Source organism: Pteropus vampyrus, unplaced genomic scaffold, assembly GCF_000151845.1.
Source record: "Pteropus vampyrus isolate Shadow unplaced genomic scaffold, Pvam_2.0 Scaffold48, whole genome shotgun sequence".
NCBI lineage: Eukaryota > Metazoa > Chordata > Mammalia > Chiroptera > Pteropodidae > Pteropus > Pteropus vampyrus.
This window is the reverse complement of record NW_011888829.1, coordinates 3,596,074-3,609,749: the sequence shown is the minus strand read 5'-3', so window position 1 is coordinate 3,609,749 and position 13,676 is coordinate 3,596,074. Positions and strand designations below refer to the sequence as shown.

The following is a 13,676-nucleotide window of genomic DNA, read 5'->3' as shown; positions in this document are numbered from 1 at the left end:
TTTATTTTGATTTGATTTCTTCAAATCAATGAATAAATTGAGTAGAAGAAACCAATAGAGTGTTTGGTTCCCTGTAAACAAAACAATTGATTGGCTGAATATTCCACTTATTAACTTGTTGTGCTATTATGATGTAAATTCAGCTTTAGTCGGGATGGACTCTGGGATTCAAGGACTCTGGGTCTCTTTTTCTCTGGCCTGACAATCCAACTCAGCTTGAATCAAGTTGGCTGTTCCTCTCCATTGCCATTGCGTCCTTCTCTTTCTTCCTTTTATTTTTGATTTGTGCCATGGCCACAGTGACCTTATTGGAAGAGAAAGCATCAAGTATTAAAGAAAGGAACTGCAGATAGACTAACACATCATGGAAGCTTTGTCAACTGGAATCAAAAAAATGGCAAGAATACTGAAAATCATAGATGACTAGAAACACGGAGACTGGACTCACAGGTCCGCATTAACTGCTGCTGGATTTGTTTGTGTCAGCGGCTCTCAACCAGGGATGATTTTGCCCCCCAGGGGACACTTAACAATGTGTGGAGACATTTTTTGGTTGTCATGGTTGCGGGAAGGGCTTTTGGCACCTAGTGGATAGAGGCCAGGGATGGCCTCTAAACAGATTACAATGCACACAGGACAGCCTTCCCCACCCCCCAACAAAAAATTAGTGGCTCAAAATGTCAGTAGTGCCAAAGTTGAGAAACCCTGGTCTGTTTTAAGGGATTCTAGAGCTTGCTTTGTATAAGTGGGGAAATAATCCTGTATCACTATTAGAACATCAATGAAAATTGCTCACCTGTTTGAAAAAGGTAATGCTCACCAATCGTGTATCAGACACGCTGTCATCCGTCCAGTCTGGTGTATTTGTCATTCGCAGATCGGGAACACAGGCCACAGCTATATATCCAAAATCATCATACCAGGCACATGGCATGTTGTTTCCAACATCTTAATGTCAGATTATGATTGCCAGAGACCAGTCAATTGAGGGTTCAGTAGTTGGCCATTAAAATGGTTGCGGTTGATGTGGTCAGTTTTCTATGAGCTGACATTTTTCCTTTCAAAAACACTAAGAACCTCTTTCAGAAACAATATGATTCATCTCCTTTGTTTTCCCTAGAAAGGTGAATATCTGTCAAGAATTTCTTCTCTCCTCAAAGCAATAATGTAAATATCACAGAGCGGTCTTGTAAGAAGAGGAGATTAAGAATGTAAAAAAGCCAGGTCATTTCTTCAAAAAAGAAATGCTTGCCCTTGCGCCAGTCCATCATTAACTTAATGGCATATCTCAAGTGTTAGGACAAAGTCACCAATATGGTAAGTCCCATGGGATGAGCTTTCCTGTTAGGATGTGGACGCTGGAGGTCTCACATACTCCTGCTCTTTGTCCATTCACCGCTTTTTCAATCCTGAAGATCTGACACTGAGGGAGATGGGAGTTCAAACCGATGACAATATACACTTAGAAATGCAATCTACTTTTTTGTCCTCCTACTTAGTTCATCGATAGTGGCCTTTTCCCCAGTTTGATAATGTCCCTTTCAACAACCACAGCACCAGTGTTGCAAATAGATTAGGGAAGCACCCAAAGCTGGATGAATTGTGCAAAGCGTACTATCAGCATGTATATACAATACCATGCCTCTTCGATATGCTTCTCTTAAAAGGGTGCACGCTGCAGCATGAACTGTGTGCATATTTAATGTATCTTCCTGAAATATGCTGTATGCCTAATATATACATATTCTATAAATAAAGTAATGAAATGTATAATAGAAATTCATATTTCTGTATGCAAATAAATATATTATACACAAAATCTTAATATGAGATATAGTATATGTTGCTTCGGAGTAACAAGAATAGCTTTTATTGCCCAATTGTCAAAGTTTTATTTGCGTTTGAAGGAAGAGATTTAAGCATGGCCCAAATCCTACCCATGTTACCATTAATCTGTTTTATTATGTTTGAAAGCATGGCACTGATTTTAAATATGTCGTTAAGACATATATTAATAAATCTTTGCTGGTGTCACCCCATGTGACAACAATACTTTTTGCTCCTGCCCTTCTGATAGGCCTGTGACTAGCATCTTCCTGGCTGTCGCTGTTCCAGCAGCTGTGTTGATCCCACGTCTGATTGCCTGATGAAACTGCAACCAGTTCATTGACACACAGCTTCGTTCTCCTCCAAATTAACTGATTTTTGCCAAATAAAAAATAATCACACTGGGAGGACAGAATAACCTTCAAAATGTTTTTCATTCTGAAAAACAAGGTAAAAATTGTGCAAGTGTTGTATTTTATAAACCGCTCTTTTCAGTTGGGGCTCAATACAGCATCCCATACATTAAGTATCAATAACTTTTAATGTAGTATGAAGTTGTAAGTTTCTCTAAGGAATTACGAAATAGAGGGTTTGTTTCTGAGTGTCCTGCATTTTCTCCACAGCAATTCTCTTCCTTTTTTTGTTGCTCACTCAGCTACCCACGATCTCCAGAACATTTTCTTTCACCCAATAGCTTGAGTTCTTAATTGGCAAATATCGTTATGATATTAGTTAATACTGGGCATGCAATCCAAGAGATTCTTGCATTTTTATAGAAAAATTATAAACACCGGACATTTGAAAGATTCCTATTTAGATAACAAAGCAATGCAGCAAACGCAAGTTTTCTTCAAATTTTATGACCTATTTCCATGCCTAGTCACTTCTTAAATTTCTCCTTTTATGCCACAGTTCACCTTTGTGAATTGCTGTCCTTTATCTGAACCAAAGTCATTTCTAGAAAAAGAAAGAAAAAATTGAGTTTTCTATCAATTCTCATTAGTTTCTTATTGTTCCGGTGAAACGTTCTCATTTCATTTTTTTAGAATTTGAATCGAATACTGTATTGATGAATTGTCAAATGCTATTCCTGATTAGGTGGTTGCAAATACTGAGACAGGAAACATATCTTGTCCTATTAAAGGAGGAATTTTCCACTTTATAACATGTACCAGTCATTCTCAACCAAAAATGGAAGAAGCTGAATGTGGTAAGTTATGGAACGTAGATATTTATTAAACAGGTGACAGTCTAGAAAATCAGTTCTTTAGCTTCATAAACACACACTCACACGATAAGCCATGGGAAACTGTGGAGAGAAAAACAGGCACTCATCTTCTGTATTTTCACCATATACCTAGCAGTTCGTCTGAATTCTTAAACTATATCTTGTCTGGAAATGTGGATATCTTTGGAGATTTTGTCAAAGGATTTTTTTTTTTTTTAATGAATATCTTACTTTTACTCTTTTAAAGGAAATTCCATACTGTTTTCCATACTGGCTGCACCAATTTACAATCCCACCGACAGTGCACGAGGGTTCCCTTTGCTCCACATCCTCACCGGCACTTGTTTGTTGATTTATTGATGATAGTCATTCTGATAGGTGTGAAGTAATAACTCATTGTGGTTCCAATTTGCATTTCTCTGATGATTAGTGACCTTGAGCATCTTTTCATATGTCTATTGGCCATCAGTATGTCCTCTTCGGAGAAATGTCTATAAAGGTCCTCTGCTCATTTATTATTCTGATTGTTTGGGGGTTTTTTTAGTGTTAAGTTGTATGAGTTCTTTATAAACTTTGGATATATTAACCCCTTATGGGATGTATCGTCAACAAATATGATCTCTCATTCAGTTCCACTGCTGGACACTTGGAACTCTGTGAGAGAAGACATTGACCTCTTGGGTCAGCTAAGTGGTATTGAAGAAAAAATTCTATGGTCTCCTCTTTGTGCTGTGGTCAGTAAACTGCAGAATTCTCTCACAGTTGTTAGGTCTGTCTACAAGTACAAACCTTCACTGTGGTACCCCCAGACACTATCCAACTATACAATATGGTGCTTTTAACATTAACATGACTATCTAGAAAGTTGAGGAGAAGCAAAAAGTGATGATTTCTCAGCACATTCCTTCTGAAATCCCTCTCAGACGTTCTTCTTAGGTTGCTAGCTCTTGATGGATGGTATGGAAACGCAGGAGTGATATTTACCAATAATCAAAACGTCTGAGATCCTGAATTAGTAGACAAGAGGTCAGGCATGCATGTCCCATCTTGCAGAAAAAAGAACATTGCCAACTAGATTATTTTTGCTTTTCTTGGGATTCTCACTATTTCAGCTTATTAATAAAGAAGTACAGGGCGGCATTTAAGGACTAGATATTAAATAGCTGAGAAAAATCATTTTATTTTTTCTCAACCCTATTGGGTAACTCAACTTACATAAAAAAAATATAAACAGAAGCAATAAAAATATGACATCCTGGTGAAGGAAAATAACAAACAGCTTATCCCTAAGCCTTCTGAAAGGAAAAATAATAAATATTTAATAGAATTTTTTTCCATGTTCTTTGTATTTTTTTTTTTTTTTGGTATGTTTACTTCATCTCTTTTGTAGTATTTTTGCTAAGGTCTTTACTAATAGTGTTTTAAAAGTAATTTTTATAAATGTTTTGAGAGGCGAATATAAAAATTACTGTTTTCCTAGGGCTTGTTTTTTATTTTATTTAGTTGATATTGCTACTCCAGAAAGAAAAAAAAATTAACTGCTTATCCTGTCACATATGCTTCCAATATCAAAGCAAAAACCACAGCAAAAAGGGCAGAATTATACCTTTAAATGCAAAAGTAATTCTGTGTAACGATGGTTTGCAAATGTAATCATTTCTGAACAACTTGGCACTGATTTCGTCCGTGGTCACACAGCTGTCCTCAGTGCGGTGGACACTGGTCCTTGGTCACCCCGAGAAGAGCTCAGGACATATCAACGTGCCATTTTAAACTGGGCCCTATGGAGACCTGAGTGGGCACAATCGCTTGCTGTGATCTGGTCATGTTTAACCATCAGGCCCATGCCAAGAAGCCTGCCAACCCTTTTGTTAAACACAGAGTGTGTGAGAAACTATATTATCAAAGACTTGGGAGAACCGAGGGAGAATAAAATTATTGAAAGTTTCAGACATTATTAAGAGGGAAACTAAAGTTTATGCTCAGTGTCCATGCTTCTATTAGGAAGCAAATTTTAACAAATACAGTAGTATTCCTTGGCCACGCACAGGTTAAATCTTTTATGTAACTGACAAATTAGAATTACAAGGTTATGTTAGCTGTAATTCTTACAACTAGTCATGACAAAGGAACCTGGTATCGGTCTTGTTTCCATTGTTTTGCTTTTTATTTAAGAGTAAGAAATAGAATGTTCATTAGAGAGAAGCCCACACATGGTGTAGAGTTCTAGTCTTCTTAAAATCCTGTATTAAAAGATAGTTACTTAAATGTATATGAATTCCAAAATACAGAGTGAAATTATTTAATAAAGGAAAAGTACACACTAGAATAACTGAAAACTATATTCTTAAAGAAAACATTTTATCTTCTATAAATTATATGTGTACTTTTTGATAGAGTCTTTAAAGATAATCCAATTTATATGTAGATTGAATTAGATATACACATGTTATTGCTATAAATTACATATATTTAACATCTGTATACTTTACATTTTATTTATAAAAAGAAAAGAATGTTCAAAGAGATGGTCATAGGAATTTAATGGAAAGTGATTCATGAATACAATGAATGAGGTTGTGCCAATGGAAAATATCCCACATACCAAAGGAGTGTTGGTTTAAGTGTTGGTGATGCATGCATGCAAAACATTCCTACTTCCAGATTTGGTGGGGAGGAAAGGGTGGTGCAAATCCCAGAGATAGTTGGAGGATGATAGCAGTTACATGCCGTGTCCTTGGATGTCTTTCTGCCAAGCTGTATCCTAAACAAAGCATTATGCCCGTCAGAAAAGTCAACAATAAAATGCCTTTTCACATGATTCATCATGTTTGGAATACATTTGTGAGCATCTTACAAGTCGGACTCTAGGCACTCCTGAGTTTTCTTTCAATCTTATGTGCATCTTTTCTTCTTTTTCCTGCCCACAGGGAGGTAAGCTACAATTCATTGTATATGTACTTATACAAAGGGAATACACACATATATGGATAATGATTGGTGGATATGCCACGTAAAATATTTAAATTGTACATAGTAGGGGGAGGAACAAATGTTAAAGAAACATAGCATCTTCTAATACAAAAAGAAAGAGAGATAGAGAGAGAGAGAGAGAAAGGAAGGAAAGAAGGAAGGCAGGAAGGAAGGAAGGAAGGAAAGGGAGGGAGGGAGGGAGGGAGACAGAAAGAAAAAGAAAAAAGAGAAAGAAAGAAAGAGAAAGAAAGAAAAGAAAGAAAGAAAGAAAGAAAGAAAAAGAAAGAAAAAATACCACCTAATGCAAATTCCTCATTCGAAAAAATACTAATTTCAATGCAAAATAGTGGGAGCTCTGGCTTTCTCTGTGAGATGCAAACTGCTCCTGAGCTCTGCTCTCCATCTCTCAAATAGCAAAAGTGTTGGACAGAGGGATTCAAAACTTGCTCAGGTTTCTAGAAGTACTTGCTGGGTTAGGTGTGTAAGGAAGCTTTCCTGTGTGTGTGTGTGTGTGTGTGTGTGTGTGTGTGTGTGTGTGTGTATGCATGTGCGTGTGTGCGCTTTCCCCGAATGATTTCCTTTGCGCTATTCATCTGGAATCCATTTCCTTCTTCCAAACAAGGAGAAACGAGTCAAGGCCCACACAGATTAATACCAAGTGTTCTCAAAGGTACAGGCCAAGACGTACAGGGGCGCGTGGGCTTAGAGACGACCACTTCTTGCCAGTGGGGTGGTGCCAACCCCAGGTCTAGGAAACGATTCATTCAGACATATTCATTCACTCAAGTTTGTGGTAAGCTTAGATCCTTTGAGTCTCAGAGTTGGTCAAAACATCATTTGACATCCATTCTTGTCCCCATCTAAAAGTAGAAATTCTCTAGCCTCCCTGATGGTCATAAAGACAGATTCAGCCTTCCCAGCAATGGGAAATTCCAGTTCCTCAAGACTTCATACTTGGCTCTCTCCCATCTCATTATTTTCTCCCAACAGGATCTCATCCATAACCTCAGCTTTTCTTATTTTAAATGTGATGAGGCATAAATATTATCTCCATCCCAGCCTTCTCAAATGAACCTGCAACCTATCTAACTGCCTCTGAACCCCTCTGGGATATCTCAAATGTACCTCAAACTCACCAAATATAAAAACTTACATTCATGACTTTATCCACAAAATTGACCCTATTCTGCTGTTTCATAACCCATCAGCCACTCGGTCACACAAAATAGAAACCATGGCATTATCCTCGACTGGCTCCCTGAATCACATTCCAAGTTCTCCCCATTTTCATAAATATCACATCTGTCAAGTTGACCAACTTCTCCCATTTCTACTAATGCCACTACATAACACAAGTGGCCTAAACGATCTCGCCACATCAGCTCGGACCATGTGCCGTCCGTCTCGTACTCTGCAGCCAGAGCGATCCATGCAGAAGGCAAATCTGACCATGTCGCTCCCGTGCTTCAAACCTGATAGTGAGTTCCTCTTTCGCCAATGTCCAGCCTCCTCCGTCTGACCTACGTTCCGTGAGCGCCTCTCTTTCCCCCTCCTCTCCTGTCACCACGGTCCCACGTGATTTCATTGCTCTTGCCATATGGTCATGAGTCACACTTGCCCTCGTCATGCCCTCTCCTGCCAAAGGACCTTTGCACATGCACTTGGAATAACTTTGCCTGGAAAGCTCTTCTCACGCTTCGTTACCTGGCTAACTCCTGAGAATCCTTAAAATCTCAAATCAAAGATGGCATCTTCAGCAATGCCTCCCCTGACTTTTCTAATTATATCCACTAGAGCACCATAGCATTTTTCACAATTGCACTTTTATTTACTAGATTATTTGTATAATTGTTCGTCTCTGCCTGTAGATGGTGAGCTTTATAAGTACAAAGCTCACATCCGCCTTTGTCCCCCTGAGACAGTGTCTGATACATGGTCACTGCTGTCCCTCTCTATCCAACATTTCTTTTTCCACTCACTAGTTATTTGACCTTGAGAAAGTCATTTAGTTTCTTCGCAAGTAAATATAATCCATATTTATATGTACATGGTATTGCTATAAATTATAGATATAGATATAGATATATAGATATATAGATATATAGATATATATATATAGGTATATATATATATAATCAATATTTTGAGGATTAGAAGTAACTGTGAGGAATTTGAAAGTTCCTAGCCAAGTGCCTGGCGAATAGGGCACTCGATAAAAGCTGTACATTTATAACTCATGTTGTAGTGGAAGACTCTAACAGGAAATAAAGGGTCCAGGGCTTTTCAAACTGTACTTTTCAGAGCCCCAAGTAGCCCATCAACCCAGACAGTGCTTTACTGAAACAAATGAGGCTTCTGGACCCTCAGGGCCCCTCTCTCAGAGCAGAGAATTCACTCAGAAACACACACCCAGGATGCAATTATTCTTTCCTTTAGTGACATGGCTCAAATTCTTTAGTCGTTTGCTTAAATAATCAAACCTAACACTGTAATAAGATTATTAATATCTTTCACAGATATAGCTCATTTTATATGCCAGGTGTTTTATTATTTAGATCTGACCATAATCATATGAGAAGTTGTTATTATACCCGTTTTATATGAGGAATTGGAGCCTCTGTGAAACCAAGTAATTGCCCAAGGTCACAGCTGGTACATGTATGGCCAGAACTCAAATCCTAAAAGTAGTTTATTTCAAGCAGGAAGCACATAGAAGCAACATGACCTGTTTTCCTGGGTCCAGGCCTGGTTTATACTGGCTGACCTGATATAATTAATTGAGCCTCTTATTCCCACACCATATATGTGTGTGTGTGTGTGTGTGTGTGTGTGTGTGTGTGTGTGTGTGTGCGTGTGCGTGTGTGTGTGTGTGTGTGTGTGTGTGTGTGTGTATCAGTACAGCTCTTAAGAATTTGCAGCTTCGATAAGGCTGGACATTTTTTTCCCCTTAAACCCTCTCAAGTTTCTTACAGTTATTGAAACTTTTGGAACTTCTAAGATTGTCAGGTACTCTGACATTTGCCTTCAAACAGTTCCTAGTAACCTCAAATAAGACAGTGAAACCATCAGTGGAACAAAATGCCCCTTCGTAAATGCCTATAGACTTTTTCATTGAACTTGACACTTTTTACCCAAGCTAATCCCTATACCTACTCTTAAAAGTAGTTGCTATTATCTCCTTTTTCAGATGACGAATATGTGACATAAGAAGTTAAATGATTTGGCCTTCACCAGTTTGATTGCCTGTAAACGAGAAAATAAATTGCTCTTTCACCTTCAGGCTGTAGAAAATGAATAGACAATAAATAGATTTCATATATGCTTACAGTAGAGGATATTGTATATTCCTTCCTGAGTAAGTTCAAATTTGTGAGGAAACTTTTAGGGCCTACTCTCAGGTATGAGTCAAGATTTCAGGATATTGTCACAGGTAAACAGATCTTGAGGTCATGTCAATGCTGACCAGTTGGCTATGTCATCCCCAAATGGTGCTTGGTAAGGCTGACTATAAGATCCAATGACTTAATTTTTAAAATTTATTTCAAAATAATATACCCAAATATATGACTACTATCTTTGCTTTTCAAAATCGTTCAAAAATCGCTAAGATTTGTCCAATTTGCTAAAATTAAAATTTTTTCTTTTTCTTTTTCTTTTTTTTTTTGGTGAGGGGAAGATGAAAAAAATAGTTGTCAGTTATCTTTAGAAATATTCTAAGATAAATTCTGATGAAGCTGTTTGAGGTTTTCAAATTAAATTATTGAATATGAAAACTGAGACTGTAGTTTTCTATGTCCCTTATTCACTCTCAAGAGCTCTAATCATATTTCTTACACTAACTGCCTCAAGAGTCAGAAACAATTTTTCAATTTAAAGTAAAGTCAGACCTACAAGGAAAAGTCAGACAGAAGAGATGGATTGGTGCTAAAGACTGTAACAAACTATCCAGAGCGATCTCATTAGTGAATGACATAGAGCAAGAGCAGACAGTTGAAGGGAACAGTAGATGGAGATCTGTCCAGGAAGAGATTGGTCCAGTACAGGAAACACAATGAGGTGGGAACTTTATCACTGGTCATTAGGCAGAGTCCTAACATCTGGATCCCTGATGGCATATAGTAAGGTATGTCAGATATTTTTCTTTAGCTCCTCCCAGTCGGATCTGTGGATTCTGGGAAGCTGATCTGTATGCACTATATTAACATGCTCTTTTGCCCTCTGGTTTCCAGCTGGAGTCAGCCAGGGGACCTTGCAGGATGTCAGAGGATAAGAGGAAAATGAGATCATATTTATTTTCCTGGACTAACTTCCTTTTGCTCCACTACAACCTGACCCGTGTCCTTCTGCAAGAGGTATCCAATAACTTACCCATTCCTTAGGCGGTGGGGCCTAAGGGTGGGAATGACTCCTCGCCATGACTAGTCTCTGTTGGATTTCCTAAACTCTTTTGGATTGCCCTCACTTTTGTGCGTAGTGCCGTTATTAAACTTTCCTCAACGTACCTATTTTAATGGACTATTACCAACTACGTCCCTAAGTGATAAGCAAGGACTGTTCATGAAAGTAGAAGAGTCTTTGATTTCCATGAAATGTTTAAAAAGATAATTTAGAACACTAGTTCCTGAGCAATGAATTTAAAAGGAAGAATATCAGGATAGAGACTTAGGAATAGGAGAACTATTACGTATGTGTTGTTTTTTAGAACTATGGTTAATTTGATGAGTTGGCCAAACAAATCAGGAACCAATTACTATTAATGCTTCAATTTCTTCATAAAATCAGTTATTCAGCTAATGTAATATTGAATGAAAATGCTATGCCTGGCTCTGCCCTGGGTGCTCGAGTGCTGCTTGGGGAAGAGGTGAAGAGGTCTCATCACGGACTCCTGTGTGGCCGCAGGAGCGTGAATGGATGGGGGTCCAGGAGAAGGTCTATGAAAGGTCTTGTCTATGGCCGCCTTGGTGAGACTGAAGTAAAGATATTCAACTCGCCAAGCTGTCCTTGAAGAGTGAGAGCACATACTTGTAGTTTATAGACAATGGGTGGTGACTGACACAGAGAGATTAGTGAGGGGATTATCACAGCCGTCAAGATTTCTGCCTTGAGTAAGGGAGTGGTTAAATGTGCCATTTGCTGGCATAGTCAATGTTCTTTCTTGTGAATGTCTGATTTTCAGAAACGTCTAAAATTTAATCACAACCATGGTGGCTTCAACTGGAAATAAAAGAAATGAGATACTTGTTTAATTTTTTGTTATATCTGATGTTGTATTCTGTGAACAGTCTTTGAGGAAATATATAAAAAATTTAAACAAAGTTTCAGTGATTATTTATGCAAGTATTTTGCAATACTTTATTCATCATCATCTGAAATGACATAAGATTAATATATCTACTCTAAAACAGAAGATAAAGAAGCTCTACATAAGTAATAGATAACAAAGAATACAATGAAACAACAAATGGACCATCATTCAAATCTTCCTAAAATATTTGGAATGTCGAATAGCACAGTAAAATCCATTATAAGGAATTACTAGATATTTTATATTTTGAGATATTGGAGTATTGCAATATCTAGGCAACAGATCTAGTTCTTACATTATATAGAGGTGAATTTATTCTCTTTATCCGAAGTCAGGGATAGTGATCTTAATATTTTAGAATACTCGGAAATATTTCCCTGAGTTTGGGGAAGTCTTTTATGTTATTTAGATGCTAAATCATCTGTGAGAAAACGTAAATATTCTGATTTTCTCAGATTTTCCTTACCTCCTGCTTCTGCTGTTTCTAATCTCCTTGTCAGGGTAAAAAAAAAAAAAGTGCTCTTTTTAATATGTTCTTTTTTGAATCAAACATAATAATATTTCTGGTTTATTTTTTATCTTATTTCATTTGGTTAGAAATGCTTAAAGATTAGAGGCTGAAAACACATTATAATGTCCATTTATCTCGATGAGGAAAAGTTAAAGTTCTTTACAGACACGGTCAATTACAGAATACCTTCTGGAGTAGTTGTTATCATTGGCCCCCCATTTTCATCTCACATATCTGAGAAAGATGCTTTAGAAACCTAGGGCTTTGATATCTAAAGCACAAATCGCAAAGGAAAAGATTTTCACGTTTGTCTTTGAAAATTATTTTTAAAATCTATGTTACACAAACCTTCTTAAACAAAGCTGAAAGACAAACTGCAAATTGTTTGCAATATATATAAAAGAAAACAATAACTATTCTTAATAAATAAATAGCTTTTGCCCATCAATAGACAATTGGATAAAGATATGGTACATATATACAATGGAATATTACTCAACCATAAAGAAAAATGAAATCTTACTGTTTGCAACCCCACGGATGGACCTAGAGGGTATTATGCCAAGTGAAATGTCAGAGAAAGGCAAATATCACATGAGTTCACTTATATGTGGAATCTAAAGAACAAAATAAATGAACAAACAAAACGAAAACAGACTCACAGATACAGAGAACAAACTGATGATATTTAGACGAGAAGGGATTTGGGAATGAGTTAAAAAGGTGAAGAGATGGAGAAGTACAAAATGGTAGTTACAAAACAGTCACAGGGATGTGAAGTACAGCATAGGGAATAGTGTCAATCACATTGTGTAACTATGTATAGTGCCAGGTGGGTACTAGACTAATCAGGGGGTCACTTCATAAATTACATAAATGTCTAACCACTATGCTGTACACTTGAAACTAATGTAAAATAATATTAACCATCAACCCTAATTGAAAAATAAAAATTAAAAAAACAAAAGTCATAAAGTGATCCTGCAGTAAAAAAAAAAAATCACAGTGATTAATTGTGCTTTATTCCAAGGAGGCATGGCTGATTCAATATTTGAAAATCACTCAATGTAATCCATCATCGTACTAAGCTGGAGAAAAATCACATGACTATGTGATGTTAAAAAAAAGCATTTGACAAAATTCGACACCATATAACCTTTTGGGACTGGACATTTTTAATCAGCATAATTCTCCAGGGATTTGTCCAGGTTTCCGTGTGTTTGAATAGTCATTCCATTCATTGCTGAGTAGCATTCCATAATATGGACACACCACAGTTTAGCATTCACCTGTTAAAGGACATCTGGGTTGTTTCCATTTCAGAGCTATTGCAAACAATGTTGCTATAAACATTCCTGTAGTGCGGGATTGTGCCTGAACATAAGCATTAGTTTCTCCAGGTAAAATGCTTGGGAATGTAATTGCCAGGCCGGAAGATAAATAAACGTTTGGTTTTTAAGAAAGTCTCTTTGTTTTCCAGTGTGGCTGTGCCATTTTCCATCCCCATCGGTAATGTGTGAGTGATAGTTTTTTTACACATTCTGACTGGCACTTAGAAAAACATTACATTAGCAAACGGAAAGATTTCAATTATGTGTGGATTTAATCATAAATAAACTTCAACACCTTTTCGAGTAGATTTGTTCCTCAAAAGAACTATAGTTTCAATCTGATAAAATTCGTTTCTGACAGAAAAGTAACCGGTACCATTAAATGCCTCTCGAAATTTTACTATGAAATATAGAAATAAGAAAGATCTAATTCCCTCTTTCCTCACACTCTGAAAGTATATCTGAGTTTTTCAATCTGTTAATGAAAGCTCCTTTTCCTAC

The 13,676-nt window shown here is 37.1% G+C and overlaps 1 long non-coding RNA gene across 1 annotated transcript in view; it reads left to right on the top strand.

Moving 5' to 3' along the window:
• The first annotated feature begins 5,642 nt into the window (after positions 1-5,642).
• Positions 5,643-13,676, top strand: part of LOC111739207 — a 90,614-nt gene continuing 82,580 nt past the window's right edge. Inside the window, exons 1-2 of the long non-coding RNA XR_002780173.1 lie at positions 5,643-5,989; positions 10,258-10,380. This is a non-coding gene — a long non-coding RNA (uncharacterized LOC111739207). The remainder of the gene's footprint in view (positions 5,990-10,257; positions 10,381-13,676) is intronic.